The sequence below is a fragment of the Bos javanicus genome, chromosome 14 (assembly GCF_032452875.1).
Source record: "Bos javanicus breed banteng chromosome 14, ARS-OSU_banteng_1.0, whole genome shotgun sequence".
NCBI classification, from domain to species: Eukaryota; Metazoa; Chordata; class Mammalia; order Artiodactyla; family Bovidae; genus Bos; species Bos javanicus.
In genome coordinates, this window is record NC_083881.1 from 53,644,997 (window position 1) to 53,667,993 (window position 22,997).

The window sequence follows — 22,997 nt, forward strand, 5'->3', positions numbered from 1 at the left end:
GGGTGGGGATGGTTGGAGACCTTCTCTGTACTCCTTTTTTTTTTTTTTTACTTTGTTGGTCATTTATTTTAAATACAGCAGTATGTACATGTCAATCCCAAACTCTCTAACTACTCCTCACCCACACCCTTCACCCCCTAATAACCATAATTTCATTTTCTAGGTCTGTTGAGTCTGTTTCTGTTTTGTAAATAAGTTGATTTGTATCATTTTCTTTTTTAGATTCTGCATTTAAGCAGTATCATGTGATATTCCTTTCTTTGACTTCTCTCAGTATGACAATCTCTAGGTCCATCCACGTTGCTGCAGATAGCACTGTTTCATTCTTTTTAATGGCTGAGTAATATTCCATTGTATGTATGTACCACCTCTTTATCCATTCCTCTTTCAATGGACATTTAGGTTGCTTCCATGTCTTGGCTACTGTAAACAATGCTGCAATGAACACTGGGGTGCATGTATCCTTTTGGACCATGTATTTCTCCAGATATATGCCCACGAGTGAGATTGCTAGATTATCTGGCAGCTCTCTAGTTTTGTAAGGAACCTCCATACTGTTCTCCACAGTAGTTCTACTAATTTACATTCTCACCAACAGTGAAGGAGAGCTCCATTCTCTCCACTCTCTCTACAGCATTTATTGTTTGTGGATTTTTTGATAACAGCCATACTATGGCAACCCACTCCAGTACTCTTGCCTGGAAACTCCCATGGATGGAGGAGCCTGGTAGGCTGCAGTCCATGGGGTCACTAAGAGTCCGGCACGACTGAGCAACTTCACTTTCACTTTCATGCATTGGAAAAGGAAATGGCAACCCGCTCCAGTATTCTTGCCTGGAGAATCCCAGGGACAGAGGAGCCTAGTGGGCTGCCGTCTATGGGACTGCACAGAGTTGGACACGACTGAAGTGACTTAGCAGCAGCAGCAGCATACTGACTGATGTGAGGTGTTATCTCATTGTACTTTTCATTTCCATTTCTCTAGTAATTAGCAATGTTGACCATCTCTTCATGTGTCTCTTGGCCATTTGTGGGTCTTCTTTGCAGAAATGTCTATATAGGTCTTCTACCATCTTCTGATTGGGTTGTTCGTTTTGATGATATAAAGCAGCCTGAGATATTTGTAAATTTTGGAGACTAGTCTCTTGCAGGTCACATCGTCTGCAAATATTTTATTCTATTCTGACTTGATGCTCTTCTTAATGCCTGGGCTAAGAACTTTCAGAATGCCACTTCCTCTCCATTCTATTTATCAAATTAGTCACAATTCTAGCCTGAATTCAAGTGGAAAGACATTAAGTCCCACCTCCCAATTTATAGAATATCATCTGCCTATTGTGAGGGTCAGACATTTTGAAACCATCCACCTCTAGGACTTAACAATTTATTTCCTTCCATGTGCCAAGTATACCCATTCCCTTGTGTGTGTGCATGTGTGAGTGCTCAGTCATGTTGAACTCTTTGTGATCTCATGGACTGTAGCCCACCATGGTTCTCCGTCCATGGGATTCTCCAGGCAACAATGCTGGAGTAGGTTGCAATTTCCTCCTTCAAGGGATTTTCCTGACCCAGGGATTGAACCCGTGTCTCCTGTGTCTCCTGCACTGGTAGGCCTACTCTTTACCACTGAGCCACCTGGGAAGCCCCTAGACCCCCAAAAGTATCGTCCCTTTACAGTATCAGCTTCAACTCTAGAAATCCCTACTTTAAAACAGGAACAGTGTAGATGAGGGTCCTCTGGTGTGATTTGTTTTACCTCCTTGGATACTGACATTTTTGAGCTAGGGACTTTGAAATAGGGACAGGTTTTCTGTACTCCATTCACTCAACACACAACAGTGAATGGGACAAATAATCCATAGCAGGCTCTCACTCTGGATGTAAGCAGAAAGTAGGAGAAAGAGAGGAATAAGCATCCCAAAGCCATTTGGATACATATATATATTTCCTTGATTAGAACTTCCACTTCCTTTGAAGTGGCTCCCCACAGATGTTGGCTCCAATCTCCAGCCCTTACTTTGTCCTCAGAGTTAACTTCACTTTTGTCTAAGAAATGAGGCAAGTTGCAGCTCATTAACTTCAGCCTGCATCCTGCTTATAGATTTGGTCCCAGGGCAACTTTTGCCATTATGAACTTCATTTATTCCTTTCAGTATAAGGTGGTATAATTCCTTTAACAACAAGTGTCAAATTATAATAAAATTATTTAGATTAAAAATACCATTCATTTCTTCCAAAAGTGAAACCTTCGCCACCATTTTCTCCTGTGAGGCTATTGGGGTAAAGCATCCTTAAGGTTCTTAGAAATCGTATTTTTGATCAAGAGACTTTTATATCTAGGGGAAAATGTTTAGAAATAACATTTGTTTTGATGTTTAACAGAGGAGTTTACAGTAATCCTTGATTTAAAATTTATCTCAAGGTTGAGTTTTACCGGCAATGGCCTAGATTTGACCTTTGCTCTGAGTCTACTGCCTATTTCCATTCTTTTTGGTCTTCTATAAAAACTGAAATGAATACAAAGTTTTATTTTTGAAGTCAGAACATCCTTGCTTCTTTATGTTTCCTCTCAGTTATCTTGACAAATTGAGAAGTTCCTTTTTAGCTCATCTGGCTTCTCCTATACTTTATCATCAACAGATTTTTGTTTTAAACGAAACAAAACCATAAAACAGCTTACATTCTTAACATTCTGCCTCGATATCTCATTAACCAGATCAACAAGTTTTTTAGATTTCCTTTCATCTTTCATGATCCCTTCATTGACTGCTTTGTTTACTATAACTTAGGCCCCTTTCTTTTCAGCTCAAATAATTTCCTTCTTTCCTTCAATCCTAAATCTTATCAAGGAGCTTCCAGTTTCTACCCACCATGTTATCCCCAAATGAATGACACACACTGTAAGATTTTTTGTGTATGTGTGTGTGTGATAGCAATATGTTATTTCACTTCAATATTGTCAAGTAACAGGTAACTTTAAATTTGGTGGTTCATTCAACAACCATTTTATTCTATTCTATGATTCTGTGGGTTGGCCAGAATAAGCTAGTATAGATTGTTCTATCTGTCTGGCTTGAGTTCTCTTAAGCAGGTATAATCAGATAGTGGCTGGGCTGTATGTTGCTTCTATACTATTCTTTTTGGTCTCTCTCTGTTGTAGCTAATCTTCCAAGACCTCATCATATGCTTTTTCTAGCAGGACAACTTGGACTTCTTGGCAGCTTAGGACTCTGTGATGGAGACCTTAGGCTGCTAGGTCTTTTTAATGACTGGGTCAGAAACCATCACAAGTAGTTCAGATTCAAGGAGAGCAGCATTTCCTCTTCTCATGGTAGACACTGAAGGGAATGGTGGATAGGTTTCATATTGTCTTTGGAAGTCAGCTAACCCATATAAGGGGTGTTGTGTGTCTTTAAAGTCAAGTTAAACTGTTGAAAAGCAGGGTTGTAGTCTATTTTACTATTTTTATTTCCATTTTAAAGAATAAAAAAATACGCTGGCTTACCCATCTTCTTCCATGCCATAAAGAGAAACAGGATACTAGAAATAAAGTGAGGCAATGTATAAATCAGAGTTTTTTTGTCAGTTTGCACCATTTTAAGAGATCACTTTAACTAGTCTAACTGGAACATTTAACTGCCATCTAGAAATTTGCAACAATACTGGAGTTTGTAACAGCTTTGGTTATATATTCTATCCTTATTCCATGGGAGGACTGTAGGCTGTATGAGTGATATAATAAATTTGTCTTGAAAACTTAAAACCCAGAATACTGGAAAACAAGTAAGAGCATTCAATACCACAAATGATAAAAATAGTAAAACTGAAATTTTTGGAGGATTTGGTGTCCAGAATTAGCAACATCTTAAAATGCACCATCTAAGATCCTGGCCCCTCACCCTGACAGTTACACAAAGTAGACACTGAAAAGTCCAGTACTACTGAATTTTCAACATTGTGCAAATGGGGCAATATGGCTCATATAGATAGCAATCACAGCTATCTTTTATAACAGATCACAATTTGCTTAACCGCTCAACCTAGACATAAATTCTAGCAGCAACATTTAATGTTCAATTACTGCATCTCTTTTATTGATATTGAAAACAGCACTTCGTTTCTCTTTGGAGGATTATATTTGCATTATTTTGTGAACATTTGGAAAAGAGTAGACCAACAAGTTAAATAATGTACTTTTATTCTATGCCTTTCAGGAGAAGGAAATTCAGACTTCTTGTTAATATTTTTAATCATGTTGATATCTCACGTATAAATGTTACTCAGATATATTGCTGTACCATATATTATTACCAAGGTGCTGGTTTCAATAAAAATCAAATTATAAGCTCTCGGAATTTGAGTTGATGCCTAGAATTAGGAAGTTTTAAGCAACTGCATATGAAAATTATGCATAACTGCCAACTCTAGGTTACTGTAATACCTTTTGAAACTTCCTGAATTATTGAATTGAATATTCTCTCTCAACATCACTCACTGTAGTGAAAACACCTGTACAATGATTTTATATTCAGGCAATATTCCAGGTATGTTACCATTCTTAAGGTAAAAAATGTGTGAATTTATTTTAGAAATTGAGTAAAACACCTATTTTAATATAATCTCCACTTGGGTAATTACCATATGAAGAGTGTGTGTACCTTTTTTTTCTTTTTTCCAGCTCTTCTAATTTATTATGGTTGCATATTTGTATAGGTCCTAGAAGACACAGAAACTCACTCATTAGATTCCTTGCAATCTGTTAGTGTTAGTCTATGTAAAATTTACACGCCTTGCATGGAATTGATCACTGAATATATTAACTCTCTCTAGATTAGAGCAGATCAATTTTAGTACAGAGATCATTCTGTATTTTCCAAATAATTACATTTGGTTGAATATATAAACTAAGCTTCAGAGACATATTTTTCTGAACTCTAATATGCAATAGTGCAGATGCACAGTAAACCTTGGAGTATCATACAAGCAAATTGGCTCCTGAGCAACAACAGAGCAAATGGTGACTTCTGCACTCAAAGGAGACAAGCAGATGGTGAATAATTCAGAGAGACTCAAAATATTCCAAACTTTGAAAATTGTGCAAATAAATCACAAGCACAATACAAAGAGAGGTTGGCTGGTTTGGACTGTTATAACACAGTTCAAATAACTTTATGTGTGAAGAGACCCAACTTTAATCCAGATGGATCCATGAATCACTAAAATTATAGGTGATTTAAATATCTCCTTAATCTTGTGGAAGTTCAATACACTTTACAGTATGCTGAAAAATACTATGGCTTATGATTTCATGTTACCCCCTTGTTCCAGTTCTACTCTTCCCTTACTCACTGTTGCCAAGTCTCATTTCCCTGCCTAGTACTAATTCAAATATGGAACATACAATTTTCACATGATGTCTCTTATAAACTATTTAAAAAATATAGATGTATTTATGTTACACCCAAATTGCATAAAATACTCAAGATCTATGGGAAAATAGCACTACAATACAAATACCAAATAAGGTTAAGTTAAATGTTCGATTTTTCCTATGCTTGTTTACACACCACCTAGAATTCTCCTGGGTGCCATCTCTCTCTTATGATACATTTCACACTTATCCCTTTTTATCTGCTCCTATCACTTAATATTCCGAAGACATTAAGATGACTAAAAGGAAGACAACTTTAAAAAAATGTGTAAAATCTGTGAAAAAAATTATCCATGTAATAATGATAGCCTGGGGACAAGATCTAAGGTGTTATTCTTTGCTAAAATCAAGTTGAATTACTTAACCTATTTAAATATTAAAATATTTCAAAAATAAAATTGAAAATATGCATATAAAATACCAAAATAAATCATAATCCAACACTGATGTATAACTATAGTTAACATTTTAGTGTATTCCCTCCTAGTCATTTGATATATGATTGTCTATCCACTCAGAAATAACTAACATTAAAACTTATTTCTTTTACAATAATTTTTACTTGCATATTTGACACTATGCAGGCAAAGAGCAACATATTAATCTATAAAGATTATATCTGAGTGGACCTAACTCTAAGAGAATATGAAAAGAGGCTTGGTGAAAAATAACAGTAGATGGTTTATTATTCAGGCTTATTAAATACATAAAATCTGATAATTCAAGTAACTCATGAGCTTTAGAATAAATGGATAATTACTTATATTTCTTGGTAATTAAATTGACACTCCTGTTAATAACTAATAAGTCCATTTTAATATCCACAGTCTCTAAATGCAAATATGTCAATTATTTTTGGCTGGTGATAGAACAAAAGAGTGTTTACTGTTCTTTTTTAAACAATCATCAGACACATGAAAATATGCCACTTGTAATTAATAAGGAAATGGCTCAAGAAAAAATCTATTTTTCTGGGAAAATATCTCAAAAATGTCTCAACAAACTAAAATAGTGAAAGAATGACTTTTTCTTCCTAAAATCAGGAACATGACAAAATGTCTTCCATCACCACTTCTATTCAGGACGATACATGAGGTTCTAGCCAGAGCAAGCAGCCAATGAGGCAAGATTAAATAAAAAAAAAAAAAAGTCCACGTTTAAAACTGTTTTATTAACAGATAGTATGAACATGGATAAAGAAAATCTTAAGAATTACACACACACAAAAAAAATCTATGAAAACTAATGAGCTAAATAAAGACTCAGAATAAAGATCAACATACAAAAACCAAATGTATTTCCATACACCAGCAATAAATAACCCCTTAAAAAAAACGTAAAAAATGAAATTAAGAAACTAAGTATATGCATTGTAACAAAAATACTTAGAATTATAGTTGACAAAAGAAGTGGAAAACGAGACACACACAAAACCACAAAATTTTGAGGTAATTAAAAAAAAAAATTACCGAAAAAGTTTGTGTCCACTCTTTTATAAGCTCATGGTAATTAAGTCTAAGCAGAATATTTCAAAAGTTACAAAATATTACTAAGATACGTAAAGCAAAAGATACAAAACGTAAAAAACAGCCTTAAAAAAAAAAAATGAACTTTCACTGCCTGACTTCAAAAGTCAGTATAAAAGAGAGGTATGGCATTAGCAACAATGGCAGTGTAGGTAACTCTCGGGGCTCATTTTTCCACAAAAACAGGGGGAGGAGAATGAGCAAAAAGTGTCAAACAACTTGTGGGAACTCTGGAAAACAGTGGGAGGTTTACAGGAACCAAGTGAACGCCATATCAAATAAAAGCCACCGGATTCCCCGACTCACCAGCGGTCTCGAAAAAAGGCAGCCCAGGTTCCCAGCGTGCGGCCAGGCTCCACGAAGAGCAGAGCAGACCTTCTCGTGAAACTGCATCAGTTTTTCTAGAAGTTGCCTGAAGAACTGCTCTCTTAGAGCGAAACTGGAACTCTCTTGAGAAGAAAAGTTTCTATGTAGCGGGCGTCCTCGAAACATTGAAAGACAAGTGAAAAACCTCTCTGCGACCTGGGACAAAGATTCCCGGCAAAGAAAACAGGAAACTTGAATAACTGAGAGGAAAAAGCTGAAGATAGTGTTTCTTTCGGTGAAGCAGGTTATGAGAAATCGCCCCCACACAAGGGTTTAAAAGCCACGCGCAGGCCCAGGACTAGGCGCATGCTCAGACAAGACCTGGGGGAGAACTCGGGAGCTTTCATCCGGGCCGGATCTTCCCGCTCAAGGCGGAAAACTTCGTGCTGCTGACTGGAGCGGTAAGCGGCCTTGTAAAGCATCAGAACAACTTAATAGAGCCAATCTGCTAGACAGAAGGAAATGGCAACCCACTCCAGTGTTCTTGCCTGGAGAATCCCAGGGACGGGGGAGCCTGGTGGGCTGCCCTCTATGGGGTCTCACAGAGTCAGACACGACTGAAGTGACTTAGCAGTAGCAGCAGCAGCTAGGACAGAAAGGTGTGTATTTTCTTACTTTTTGTTCCAGGCATTTATGGAACTTCTGTTAACACGGCAACTTGTAGCTGTTGCAGAGTTTTCTTTTGTTCCAGGCTCCACTCAAAACTAGCTGCTTTTTGGCTTAGTCAGAAGATGCACGAGAGTAGCAGTCCTGAATGAGGATTATATTGCCTCAAAATTCTGAGACCCACAAGTCCGTTTTGTTCTGTTGTTTTTCTTTTCTCTCTCTCTCTCTTTTTTTTTTTTGGTAGGAGGGGCCAGATACAGCAATTTATTCATGACTATAAAAGGGAGAACTTGACATGTCCATACCATTGGACCTTTAGAAACTTTTGTGAGGTTGGTTAAAGGCCCTTGAGTTTTTGTTGTATTTATTTCCCACCCGTTACACAAAAATGACTTAGCAGTATGTCTAGACTAAGTGTGCTTCCTGATTACTAGGTCCAATCAACATAATCTCACTATTGTAGTGGACCAATGTGATGTCTTGTGGAAAGGAAAGGGGAACACTGTCCCTACTGACTAGACTATGGAGTAAATTTGTAGAATTCATGTGCTTCTGAGATGCCTTCTAGACACACCATGATAAAACAGCCAACAACATAGGCCTCTGTATATCAGTGTTCTGATTACAGCCCTGGTTCTGTATGTAGTCCATTAGAGTAACCATGCCCACCTTATTTATGGCAATTAATCATAGTCACTAGGCTACTGCCATCAAGGCTCCCATTGTTACCATTACATTTTATGGGCCACAATTTGATGGTAGTACTTCCGGCTCTAATGTCTGGTCTACAAGCAAGAGCTGTTACAGAGTTTTTCAAGGATGCTGGGGCTTCTCTCATAGATATATCTCTCATAGTCAAGTGAAAGATATGTCCTTTTGGACACTCCAGGAGAAGTTGAGCAGATCTACATGTTATGTAACCCTAACATTAAAATATCCCTTCTCTCTGGATACCCACCTCAACATTATACTATAGAATTTTTATTAATAGCATTTTAACTTCATTTATTACAGGCTATGTTTGCCCTTTAAAGTGTGTCAAGTTAAATATCAAACCCAGAATCTCCCTTTAGTGGCCAATATCAAATTCAGCCTGACCCAACTTTATATTCTTTTCATCATGATTCAGCACATTTATGACTGAGTCCCATACATATTCCCAGATTTTATTCTGCATAATAGTTTAAAAAATTCAGTTACTTTGGTGAGTAGTTCCCTTCCTTATGAGTCTAACTTTGTACCTTACCCTCTGGGGCCTGATAGGATTTGAGTCTACTTTTAGTCTAAAAGCAAAGAGAGATGGAAAGGAATCAGCAGTAGCTTGCTGGTAAACTACCACAGAGGATGCAATTAGTTTCTTCAGGCAAAAGAGGGCTAACCCACTCAGACAGAGGAAGAATAATAGCTGCTTCTGTTGGTAAAGAAGACTAAGCAGAATTGATAGGTTTTCTGCCCCAGATTCATCAGGATCCACTCAATATCCTATTCCAGTTTTTTAGAATCCCATTCCTTCCTAAACAGTAACTTCACTTTAGCAGCAGATATGCTATGGATTAGAATTCAATTTCTGTTGTAATGCAGCCACTTACAGGATGATATTCTGGAACTGGTTTTTCAGAAATTTTTACCCATCAGTTGCAGGAAATAAGGATTTCTTTCAGGGCACAAAGAGAGGATTTTTAGGTCACTAATGCAGAGTTAAAGCTTAGAGTGTTCTTTTCACTACCCACTTTCTCAGCACAGTTCAAATCAACCAGCCAATTACATATACTCCTTAATTTGACTAAAATATTTTAAGGTAATAAATACATGATCATTCAGAATCTCCCTTTTTATAAGGATTTAATTTAGCAAAATACTATTAAGAAACAAGTCAAGAGAGTTGTACTCTACTCTAATTAGTGGAGTATATAGACGACTAAATTACATTCTTTCTCAGTCATGTCCAACTATTTGTGACCCTGTGGACTGTAGCCCATTCAAGCTTCTCTGTCCATGGGATTATCCAGGCAAGAATACTGGAGTAGGTCTCCATTTCCTCCTCCAAGGGATCTTCCTGACCTACTTGTGTAACCCGTGTCTCCAATGGCTCCTGCATTATCAGGCAGGTTCTTTACCATTGAGCCACCTGAGAAGCCAGACCACTAAATTAAATAACATTAATTCATTTTTTAGTAGTCTCAATTTATAATCATTTCGTATCAAAATCCAGTCCTCTCTACATTTTCTTTCATTTTTGCTTCCTCTTTTGATGGTAGTTCCCTTCTGAGAGAACTGTTATATAATATTGAGGCAACAAAAGTATTAAAAAATCCTATATTACACAGACAATTTATATAACTGACTCCAACTTATTTGGAAAGTTATTTAAAATTCAAAATGCTCCTAAAACTGGCTTATTCTAAAAAACTATAGAGCCAGCCAATACTGATTCATTGGGCCAGTAGCCACTCAAGAATTCTGGAGTTAATAATTGCATGATCTTGAAATACCTGGCTTACTAAAAGTGGAAGACAGACATAAAGAGACTGGTATTGACCATTTTGTTTAAAATTCTTCAATTTTGTTGCAATGTACATGTTTACAAAGCTCTGTCAAAATTTTAAAATGAAAACATCCTAAAGCAAATAACCACACCCTAAAAAACAAATATTTAGTCTTCCTTAAATGAATTTTCTGTGAAGGTATCAAATTACCCAGTAATGCTAACCTTTGCTCAGTTCCATCTTTGCTTCTTAAAATATTGCTTCATTGTAATTGATACTGTAAATCAACTCTAAAAACATTAATTCACTACTGTATTTAGAAATTATTGTCATCTCACTTTTATAATAACATAATTTTACTTTATAAACTGAAAAAATGACCAAAGATTTGAAAATTAACATATTTCTTGGTCCACATTACCCATCATTTTGAGGAATTGAAGGTGACAGAAGTATAATGGGTAATAGCACATCAAATGAAAGATCCATGACTGCTTTGAATATTTAGTACTAAAGGTTAAAACACCTTTTCAGGAATATTTCTTAGCTACAAAGTTCATAATGCAGATTTTAATTTTTACAGGTGGGAAAGTATGATAAATGTTAAGAACAAATAAGGATAAAGCAGAAGATATTCTCTGCACTAACTTGAAACATAAAGTAGGTATGAGATCTCAGTATCATATTCTGGTAGTGTAAAACATCATAATACTAAAATTTGCATTTTAGATATATATGCCTGAAATTATGTTATTATTACATAATTTTAATGACCACTTGATAAAAGACATGAAAAAGGCATGAAGTTACACCCAGGATTATCTTTGGAAGCTCTACTATTGTAGTGGAGTTCTTAAGTGCATAGTGGATATCTTAGCTTAATAGCATTGTAAATACTAAATTTTCTTAAAAAAAATTACTGAGACAATAATAAAAAAATGAGAATCAGAGTCTTTCTGAATTATAATAAGTAGTATTAATGAAAGCAATGAATTCATGCTAAAATTTTTTAGCATAATCTTGCAGCGCCAACAACTAGCATACCATACATACTTAATGATTAACAAAATGTATGAATTAAAACATTGGCTTAGTATGATCACAGCAAGCTATACCTGTGGAAAGATGGGTGAGGAAATCGAAGTGCTTGAGGACTGAATAGGAAGCTAGGAAATACGAATTGAAAAATATGAACTCTCTGAAGTAGGTTTTGAGGAGGCCAGAAAGACTGTATGGGAAAGGATATGTGAATTTATTTTCTATTTTATTGTTTTATTTTTATTTTTTGGAATATGTGTGGATTTTTATTTTTTAATATAAATTTATTTATTTTAATTGAAGGTTAATTTATTTATTTATTTTTTAATAACAAAAACTTATATGTGAAAAAAAAGTTAACCTGAGGAATCAAAATGAAAGAGTATCTTGGTATAAATAAAGAAGAAATGCATTTTAGTTCTTCTGAAAAAATAATGGAAGCCTCAGGACAGAATGTTATTCTGGCCTCAAATAAGATAGTAGACAGCCATTTATTAAAACTAAGAATATATAGGTAGATTCTTTTCAGTTTATAGTTTGGCATTGAGAAAGTAAGGGATTTTTGACAGTGTTTTTGTTGTTTTCATTTGCTTGTTACTTTTACTGGTGGCTCAGAGGTTAAAGCATCTGCCTCTAATGCGGGAGACCTGGGTTCAGTCCCTGGGTCAGGCAGATCCCCTGGAGAAGGAAATGGCAACCCACTCCAGTATTCTTGCCTGGAGAATCCCATGTATGGAGGAGCCTGGTGGGCTACAGTCCATGGGGTCGCAAAGAGTTGGACATGACTGAGTGACTTAACTTTTATTTGCTGAAAGTATGCAGTAGGGGTGGAAAGGAGTTAGGAAAATAACTGTTGTAGGAAGTGGGAACAATAGAATATATGAGAAGCAGTACTTTGAAAAAATATTTATTTATTTGCATCTGTGCTGGATCTTTGTTGCTGCCTGGGCTTTTCTCTAGTTGTCATGGGGGGGGCTACTATAGTTGTAGTTTGTGGGCTTCTCATTGGGGTGGCTTTTCTTGTTGTGGAGCAGGGGCACCAGGGTTCACGGGTTCCAGTAGTTGCTGCTTGTGGGCTATAGAGCGCAGGCTCAGTAGTTACGGCACATGGCTTAGTTGCCCCGTGGCATGTGGGATCTTCCCGGATCAGGGATCAAACGCATGTCCTCTGCATTGGCAAGTGGATGCTTCACCAGTGGACTACTTCACCTGAAGTAGTACTTTTTAAATGATGTAAATCAATATACTATTGAAAGGTATTCTTGAGGGCCAAGTATGTAAGTAGACTTCTTTTATGGTGTGACTTTTAAATTAGTGCTTGCTATTCCAATACATATGATGATATAAAGATATTTAGATTTAGGTGAGGAAAAGGTTCATCCAAACAGGTAGGAAAAAATCCTTTGGTCAAGGGTGCTATTAAAATTATTGTATATTAACTCTGTAACAGTGTGAAGCATTCCAAAGTGAGTTCTGATAAGAAGGAGGAAAAAAAAAACCAAAAAACTGAAGATGGACAAATAGGGTGTGCATTCATAAGGAATACCTAGAAACATATAGAAATATTTCCTATAGGATTGCATTGTGGATGGTTTGGAAATAGCAAAGACTTAAATGGACTCCTTTGGAAGTGTGAAGCAACTTTATGCCCTTATAGGCTGTGATGCATCTCCGCTAAGGCTGATTCAGAAATTTCTAATATGTGAGGTCCTATGCAAAGTACAGCAGAGTATCATCCAGAGGAAGATAAAAATAGTTAAGTATTTCCAAAAATTCTCTAAAGAATTAATAAATGGAAGAGGCTGGTAAGACATTCCAGGTAATATTAATTCCATAGTAATTTGAATGAATTATGTTAACTGACAAAGTATCCAACTGTAGGACACCAAAAATTCTGGGCATAGTCTCACATCCCTTTTAGGTAAACTTGCAGTAAAGTAAGTGAAATGGTCACAGATCAAAAGCAAACCAGAATCAGGTTTCCAAACTGGAAAAATAATGTTTAGACCCTAGTGGATGTAAGGTTCTTTGCCAAAACCCTCAGGATTGTGCTTTAATATTCACACAGACAAGAAATGATCTTGGGTGAACTAATGGTAGAGACTTTTTTGTCAGTATGAACCTTGAATGGACAAAGCATCAGTGAAAGAGTGAGCAGAAAAATCTTGGCACTCTGAGAAAGGGAGATAACCTTTTCAAACTCAGGTCTATAAAAAAAAATGGTGGCAATGAAATATTCCTTTAGAAATCTGTAATTTGTATGCTGCATTCACACTGGTGTAAGGTTTAATATTATTCTACCTGAGTGGTCTATCTGAGAAACTAGTTTCAGGTTGGTAGTAAGCACATGCACCTAAATAATGCTAGAGCAAATCCTCTCTAGAAAAACACAGATCTGTTCAAGCCCCTATGATCCTTGACATTAACATCAAATGTGAGTTCATATCATATATGAAACGAATCACCAGTCCAGGTTCGATGCATGATACAGGATGCTTGGGGCTGGTGCGCTGGGACGACCCAGAGGGATGGTATGGGGAGGGAGGTGAGAGGGGAGTTCAGGATGGGGAGCACATGGACACACATGGTGGATTCATGTTGATGTATGGCAAAACCAATACAATATTGTAAAGTAATTAACCTCCAATTAAAATAAATTTATATTAAAAAACATGGGGAAACAAGTTACTATAAACAGGACAAAGGAAATTTAGTCTGCAAGGAGTTTAGATGTTAGAATTTCCCCATATGGATGGTAGAATTTGAGTTAAAGAATGGAAATATATATATATATATATATATATATATATATATATATATATATATACACACAAGGCAGACACTAATAATGAGAAAAAGAGATATTGTGGGTAAAGGCATTAAAAGTGATACAGAGAGTGCCTGCTTAATGAAAAAGAGTTTAATACAGTAAGAAACTACATTTAAAACTTCACCAAAAAGCATAATACAATTTAAAATTTTATAAAAGCATAAAAAATAACCACAAATTATGGAAGACAAAACTTTGCAAAAGAGTACAAAAATTGACAAATCCACCTTTATGTGTGGAGATTTAAAATTTTCTCTGGAACTATTGGTAGAATAAATAGCTTAGTAAGGATCAAAGGATTTTAAAAATATTTAAGTAATAAACTTGCTCTAAAGACATATACATATATACTTACACAATAAAATAAACTTATTTTCAAGCATGTAATAATCAAGAACTGACCCTTAATTGAAAGGATACAAAATCACAATTTTATAACTATAATAACATTAGTTTGGAAATTAATTTAAAATTTAATGAAAACTTTTCAAACTAGTAGGATTCTTTTAAATAGTAAGAACTATTTAAAAGAAGTAATTTAAATTTATGTTCATATAAATGAGAATAAAAGAGCTAAGAGGTGATGAACAAAAGGTCCAACCTAATAATTTAGAAAGGCCAACATAGCAAATGAAAGAAAATAGAGGGATAAAAAAGATAAAAATAAGACCAGGATTGTTTATTGGTTCTTTGATGTTAATTATTTTGAAAAATTTAACATGTATATATTATATATATAAATATGTATTTAATATATAGGAAAAGAAAACAGAGTAGCATAGTGACATAGCTACAGAATGACATAGCTACAAATGAAGGACAGATTAAAAGACATTGAAAGAAAAATAGAAACACGATGTTGCCTGTAAATTTAAAAATTTAAACTAGCAACCTAATTTCAAAGTATAGATTGTCAAGCATTTTCAAGAAGAAATAGCAAGATCATTTTAAGAATTTTGAATTCATATAATTGAAAAATGATGCTCATATAGAAATTGAATCATTGGTTAAAAATTGTCATGGACAGCATCTAAGAAAACTAAGTGAGAATGTATACATGACAATATTAAGAAAAGAAAATGTGAGTTAAACATTGGGCACCAAGGTGGTATATCATGTATCAGCATCTGTGAAGAGGAAGTAGCAGGAAAGTAGAGACTTCTGATGGGCTTGATAACTGGAGACCTTGCAGTCACTAAGTCATGTCCAACTTGTTGCAACCTCATGGACTGCAGTGCGCCAGGCTCCCTTTCCTTTCTCCTGGACTCTTCTCCTGGAGTATGCTCAGATTCATGTTCATTGAATTGATGGTACCATCGAACCATCTTGTCCTCTGCTGCCCTCTTCTCCTTTTGCCTTCAATCTTCCCCAGTATCAGGGTATTTTCCAGTGAGTCAGTTCTTTGCATCAGGTGGCCAAAGTATTGGAGCTTCAGCTTCAGCATCAATCCTTCCAATGAATATTAAGGGTTGATTTCCTTTAGGACTGACTGGTTTGATCTTGTAGTCCAGGGGACTCTCAAGAGTATTTTTCAGCACCACAATTCGAAAGCACCAGTTCTTCGGTGTTCAACATTCTTTATGATTCAACTCTCATATCCATAGATGACTACTGGAAAAACCATAGCTTTGACTATATGGACATTTGTTGGCAAAGTGATGTCTCTGCTTTTTAGTATGATATCTAGGTTTGTCATAGTTTTCCTTCCAAAGAACAAACATTTCTTTGATTTCATGGCTGCTGCAGTCACCATTTGTAGTGATTTTGGAGCCCAAGAAATGAAATCTGTCACTGCTTCCAATTTTCCCTCTTCTGTTTGCCGTGAAGTGATGAGACCAGACATCATGATCTTAGTTTTTTAAGCCAGCTTTTTCCAATAGATACTAACCTCAAAAATGAAAGATCATAAATGCTTGTGGAAACCTTAGCAGGCCAATCTGATAAAAGCAGGTCGGACTGGAAGGGGCTTTGCAAATTGTAATTCCTAACATAACTACTTGTAATAAGAACAGACTCTTGGGAGTAAAATTAAGATTGAAAAGACAATGAAGATGAAGGGCAATCAAAAGAAAAGTACAGATGAAAATACATGTGGGAAGAAGATAAAGTAATTGCAGAAATTATGAAAACCCATTTTTGTGTAGTTTATGATTACAATAAAAGAAGCAATATTAGAGCTATCTTCTCTGGAATCTTGATTATTTCTTGATCAGAATGTGGATCCAGAGTTTCCCAATCTACAGACATACCATTGACATTTTGGACCAGACAGTTGTTTATTGAGGGAAACTGTCCTATGCATTGCAGAATTTTTAGCCATATTTTTAGTCTTACTCAGTAGATGTCAGTGGCAACCCACCAGTTATAATAACCAAAAATGTCTGTAGTCATTTCCAGGTGTCCCTGTGGTGATGAGATCATCCCTGTTTGGGAGCTCATCTCACCTCATGAGTGATAGAAAAGAACTGTGGTTGAATTTCATATAAGTTGTGTGAAACAAAAAGAAAATGAGAATTATTAATAAGTAATTCCCCTAACATAGTGAAGTCACATCAGAGTGATGTGTCCCCAAAACACATACTCGAAGAAAAATAAGAATTTACCAAAAAATATTTTAAAAAAACATAAAGATTACAAAATTTTAGAAATGAGATATGACAAAAAATGAATTATAAAGATAAAACATTTTGTAGAAAAAATTTTGTATTTATATATATATATAAATAAAATTATGTATATTTTATGTGTGTATATAATGTATACTTTTATGAAAATGAAGGCTGAAATAGAAGGAATGAAGAAAGCACCATTGGGATGGGAGTGGACTCACAACCATGAAAGCTGTTGAAGTACCATATATCTCACCATCCAGAAGACTAGGGAATTTATCGAGAGAGTTAATACTGAAGTCCTGTAAAGAGCTAGGGGAACTCCACTGCAGCATTAAAATGCAAAAATGCATGTTTAGTTCAAATAGAGGATCCACTGTCCATTGCATTAGTGTGCAAGACTACCATTCAAAATTTAGTGAATTTTCCATCCATATTTATAATAATTTTCTGAATTCTTATTTTTTCAACTCAGCTTCAAGATATACTTTATACTCTAAATTTATTTTAAGAGATTCTCAATTATAAATTAATCTGAATAATATTTATTATTTTCTAGCTGCTGAGGGATGACACTTGATATGATATTCTATGTTTTAATATTTCCATTTGATATATATTGCTTTAATAGCATTTTTCCAAAATTAGCACTTAGGCAAAATAATTTTCTCAGGAAATTCTAATACTCTGGCTTAGTTGGGTGGGGATGCATACTGAGTTAGAAATACTTGAGGAACTTAAAAATTACATGATAGAATTTGCTTTTGAGATTTGCCCTCTGATGAGGTCAGACTAAAATACATATTAAATTATTAAATATTTTTCAAAATAAAGGAAATATATTGTAAAAATTAGAGGAACTTAAACTGTTATTCTGAGAAAATTCTACTTTTGTGATTAAAAAAAAGTGCTGTTTTCTTAGAAGAATATAGATGCTAACAGTTAAAACTACTTTTGTAAAATTAGAAGGTATTTATGTAGTAAAAACTCATCATGATAGGAAAAGAAAAATCATTTTTGGAAACTAAATAGAATGTACAAAATATCAAGGATTAGGGATATATAACAAAGATTAAAAATATAAGTGAGATATGAAAAAAACAAGAAATATATCAAATAAATAAGCCCCACATGATTACCAATATAGTTCACCAAGCTTATTCATTTGTCTGCTTAATGTATTAATATATTAACTGATTTATTGATTTCTGAATATATAAAGTAAAAAATTTAAAGAAATATTTGTTGCCAAGCAGTAATATAAAATTTTCATCTGTAATGGTGAAAACATTTAATCATATACGTTAAAGACCAACTTGAAATCCCAGTTCAACTGGCTGTAGTTTGAAAGTCCAACACTGCACCAGTGAATAACTTGAGAGATATATGTACCAAAAGAAAAATATCATCTTTCTAGGAGTAAAATCAAGAAAAGTAGAATAGAACAGAATGAAATTGTTTTATTCGTTACTTGAAGAGAAAATCAATTATTTTCTAATGGATGTTTTCTTCTCAGGGCAATGTATTTTATGGAATGGTTTCACTTGTCTTTTGTATATTAACATTTTTAATGAAATAGTAGTCATAAGGTATACAGTGTATTTTTAATATTTTATTATGTTTCTCCTTTTTCTTTGTAAGTTAATACTAGCAATTTAAAAATACTTTTAATTATCAACAAAAGATATGTTGGAAAAATATGCATTCATGTAAATTTTGTATATAATATAAATGTCAACACCTAGTTTAGGTTAAGAAATATATCTGAATTTGAAGTTAAGGACAGATAGAAGACTAGAGTATATTATTATCTGTATTTCAAACTTCAAAACATTAATAGATTTAAATATTTAAAATTATCCTGTCATTCACAACTTGGGAGATTTTTAGTTTTATTTTGGGAAAAAATTCCTTTCTTTAAACTATATTTAGTGTTGATTTCATATGAAAGAATAAAATTTGAAAAGGGTAAAATATAATTTACTTGATGATATATAATACCAAGCCTTTCTGGAAAATTAATATAAATATGATATTTTTCTCACATAGGGATTAAAGAAAATTTGTTTAAAAACTTGCCAAGAGGAAATTTAGTTATAATCTGTAGGAAAGACCTTTATTAATGATTCAACTTTGACAACTTTATGTGAACCTCATAGACAGCACATAGTCCTTAAATACTACGACTGGCTTTGTCTGTTTCCTGTGACTGACGCATCAACTTCCATTTCTGAATCTTAAAATCCCTGATGAATCTGTGTTCTTTCTAATTCTTGATATCTCAGTCTCACTCAGAGATGAAACAGAATATTTGGGAGAACCTTTGGCTCATTGAATTTTGAAGCTGGAAAGGATCAGTAAAACTTTCTTATTTATAAAGCTGTAGATGGGAAGTAAGAAGCTCACAGGTTTTAAGTGGCTAAATTATTCCAAAGTCAAATAAAGTTTTTTAGCAATTAGGGTGCTTTTTACCACTAGTTTCTACTTTTACATTTACATTTTCATTCTCTTTGTCCTACCTCAGTGCTCAGAAAAGAAAAGAAGGTACATGAATTGATAAATATTTGTTGAAAGAATAAATTCATTTCATGTACCTCATTGGAATATCTTTTGAATGGAGAGATTCTCTGAGATGGAGAAGAGACTCTTGTTCTGATCTAAGATTTGGTACAAATTTAGGTGCTACATAGTGATAATTTATAATTTATAGACCTCAATTATGTACTCAGTCACACTTTTTTTTTCCTGTGATGAATTGGCTTTTTATGGTAACCTTTGTGTACCTGTTCTTTTTAAAATTAAAAAAAAAAAAAAGAATTTTGAAGTATAATTGACTTAAAATATTTTATTAGTTTCAGGTATATTGTGATTTGTTTTATATGATTATACTCTATATAAAGCTATTATAAAGCATTTGGCTATATTTCCTGTGCTATCCTTGTATCTTTTTTTTTAAATACCTAATAATTTATGTTTCTTAGTCTTCTTGCCTTATTTTGCCCCTCCTATCATCACTTGCCCACTGTTAACTACTAATTTGTTTTCTGTATCTGTGAGTTTGTGCCTGTTTTATTATATTTGCCAATTATTTTATTTTTTTAAATTCCATGTATAAATGAAATGCTACATATCTTGAAAGTAAATAAAGTGTTTGTTTCCAAGTAAAAATATTTTGGAAGTCAAAAAAGCATTGGTGAAAGAAGAAACTTATTTACTGAGTACCCACTGTAGGTCAGACATGATTTTAGTACTAGAATCCTGAATAAAACAGTGGTGGACCTTTCCCTTGTGACTCACATTTTAATAGAAGTATGCACAGAGCATAAAACAGCATGGAGAAAGAGAAGGTACTCTACCCTAGTGACTCCAAGAATGCTCAGAAGAAAGGTGAGTACAAAGGAAATCTTGGAAGCATGTGTTCAGTAGGATGAGAGGATGGGAAAAGATCCCAGCAAATGGAGAAAGACGTGAAGCAGCAGAGGGGCCTGACAGGGACTGCTGGGGAAGAACGCAAAGATGAAGGGAGAAACAAGGCTAATCTTGAACTAGGCAAACTGTCCGTGTAGAAATCAGGGTGCTGGAGTTGAGGGTGAATTGAGACTGCTACCTCTGGCTATGTGAACATATATCAAGGCAGTATGGAATCAAGGGAGATAATTATAAACTTAAAATGTACTGATGTTGAGATGTCTATGGGACTGACAAAACAATTGGTAATAAGCACAATAGAGAAGAAGAATAGGCTGAAAATTTAGAGTTCAAATAATGCATCACTTCAGCTTACTCTCCTTCTGTTGCTTCCCATCCTCTATCTGCATTATCTCACATAGGGCTGCCAACCTTTTAAAATAAACAAAACCCCACACTCTAAGAATAATTTTCTAAAAGATCGGTGAACACCAAACAGAACCATCTCTTCTCAATACTCAAGTATTTAGCCAAATTTATATAAAACCTATTACACTGTCATTATTTTTCTGTGACTTGGTAGACTGTCTGAGACCCTAATTTTGAAAACCACCAATGTATTCTAAAGGATCACATTCAAATAAAATTTTAACACAGAATATTATGATCAAACCATGTCTTCTTTCTCCTGAGTGTATCCTGATGCTGCTGTTTCCAGCACATCTTGCCCTCTGATTATCCTTCAAGTCTGAAATGCCCAGCCCCTTCTGCCCAAGCTGGCTGTCCTTTTTGACACCAACACATGCATGTGGCAAGCACACACTCATTTTAGGTGAGACTCAGCTTAAATGTCATCTCTTCTAGAAATCTCTCTCTAGAAGATCACCACCACTCCTGTTCTTCCACACAATGAACTGGTCAGTTCCCTAACGGAAAGAGATTGACTTGGTACAGATGACATTCATCAAAGTGTACCCAGAACACAGGACTTATTACTAAACAAGGAGAAAATGATGGTATCTGCACTGGTCAGAATCTTGGAGACCTACATGGGCATCGTCTACAAAAACATGGCTACCGAAATGCTGCAGGAGTTCTGTCTTCATGATGCAACAGAGTGCTAATGTGGACTTGATTATTTTGAAGAAGAGTGTATTTTTAGCCCTCACAGTATAAAATAAAATAAATTGCATCAGTTAAAACAGCAGAAATGAATGATCAAAGTGTAAGTAGCCCTCGGTCTAGGATAAGAAACAAAACAAAACAGGATATGACTATATGCACAGCATGAGAGCAAGCTGCCTCTAATGAGTATATACCAGTGGTATCCCAGGGCCCACACCCAAGCAGACAGGAAGAGGTATCAGGTTGCTGGCCTGCAAACCACGCTGAAACCACACAAGCTTGATAATAAGTATTTATCAGGGTTTGCACTTTCTGTGCCTAACTGAGGCTCCAGGATTTTATCATCCATGAATGTAATATCTCCTTAAAAATAAAAACAGTTTTATCTTAGTACCCCTAGATATAGCAAAGAATAAAGGTAATTTTATTTTTTAATTAGTTTGTATTATAATAGATTTACAATAATTTTAATTAAACTTATTTGTTTAGTTTCAATAAATTATGAACACCTCAAGAATCAAAAAAAAAAAAAGAAGGAAAGAAAAAAAGGAGAACATAGGTGAACAGTATTACATATTTTTAAACCAATCACCTACATCTTTCCCTGTTCCCCAGCTTCTCTGCAGTAGTGGTAGTGGGATTCAGCATCAAAAGTGAGGCTAAAAATAGGCTGAATGTAGAGCTAGAGCTTTGTTCCCCTCTGCTTCAGGAAAGACACTTCAGTTAAGTAAAGCCAATAAATCCGCCATCATGTTTAAGTGCTAAAGCAGGCAAACCGCTACGTGAACTTATCTGGGCTAAACAAAAATGTATTAAAAACATTTTTGACTTTGAAGAACTTACATTTTGGCTGTAAAAACCTTAAGAACTAAAATATAAATTGGCAAAGATATGTGGATATATGTGTGTATTAGGTGTCCAGAAAATATGTGCTTGAGGAGTGGGATAGATATTAAAATGCTATATAAGAAAGCTTGCATGATATATATAGTTGCCAAGTATGGAACAATTTGAGTATCAGCATATGTAATATGTAATATAATCTACTGAAGAAAGTAAGATTCATGAGTCTGTACTCTATTGAATGAATGAATGAGTAAAATGTTTAGACACTGGTGGAATTAAAGAATCACCATTTGGCAACCAAGATAGTTAAACTTGACAAGAGAAAAATCATCATGGCTTCTAAAATTGTTGAATAAAAGCATAATAGGAAATAAGACTTTCATTTCAAAGCATTGCCTTACAACACAATAATTATAGACTTTAAATGAATAACTTACTCTGGGAAAACCTGACAGATACCACCTTAACCATGTGACCAAAATGAGCATCACCAATAATGGGAAATATCAAAATCTTGCTTCACATGATAAAATATAATGAAAAAAAAAGTTCTGATAAGATATAATAAATACAAAATACTCTGTGATACTTCAGCTGAAAATTCATAACTAGAATCCAAGCAGAGGGAGAGGGAGAAGAAGACATCAGGAAAACCTAAACTAACATACTCTACAAAATGGCAAGCTTATGTCTTCAAAATATGTTAAAATTATAAAAGATATGAAG

The 22,997-nt window shown here is 34.6% G+C and overlaps 1 long non-coding RNA gene across 1 annotated transcript; it reads right to left on the bottom strand.

Annotated features, from left to right (window-relative positions):
* Positions 1-3,455: 3,455 nt before the first annotated feature.
* Positions 3,456-10,693, bottom strand: LOC133260611 (uncharacterized). The gene is made up of 3 exons (XR_009740890.1): positions 7,264-10,693; positions 4,659-4,716; positions 3,456-3,540 (listed from the first exon to the last, which is right to left on the bottom strand). It is a non-coding gene; the product is annotated as an uncharacterized LOC133260611 (long non-coding RNA).
* Positions 10,694-22,997: the final 12,304 nt, after the last annotated feature.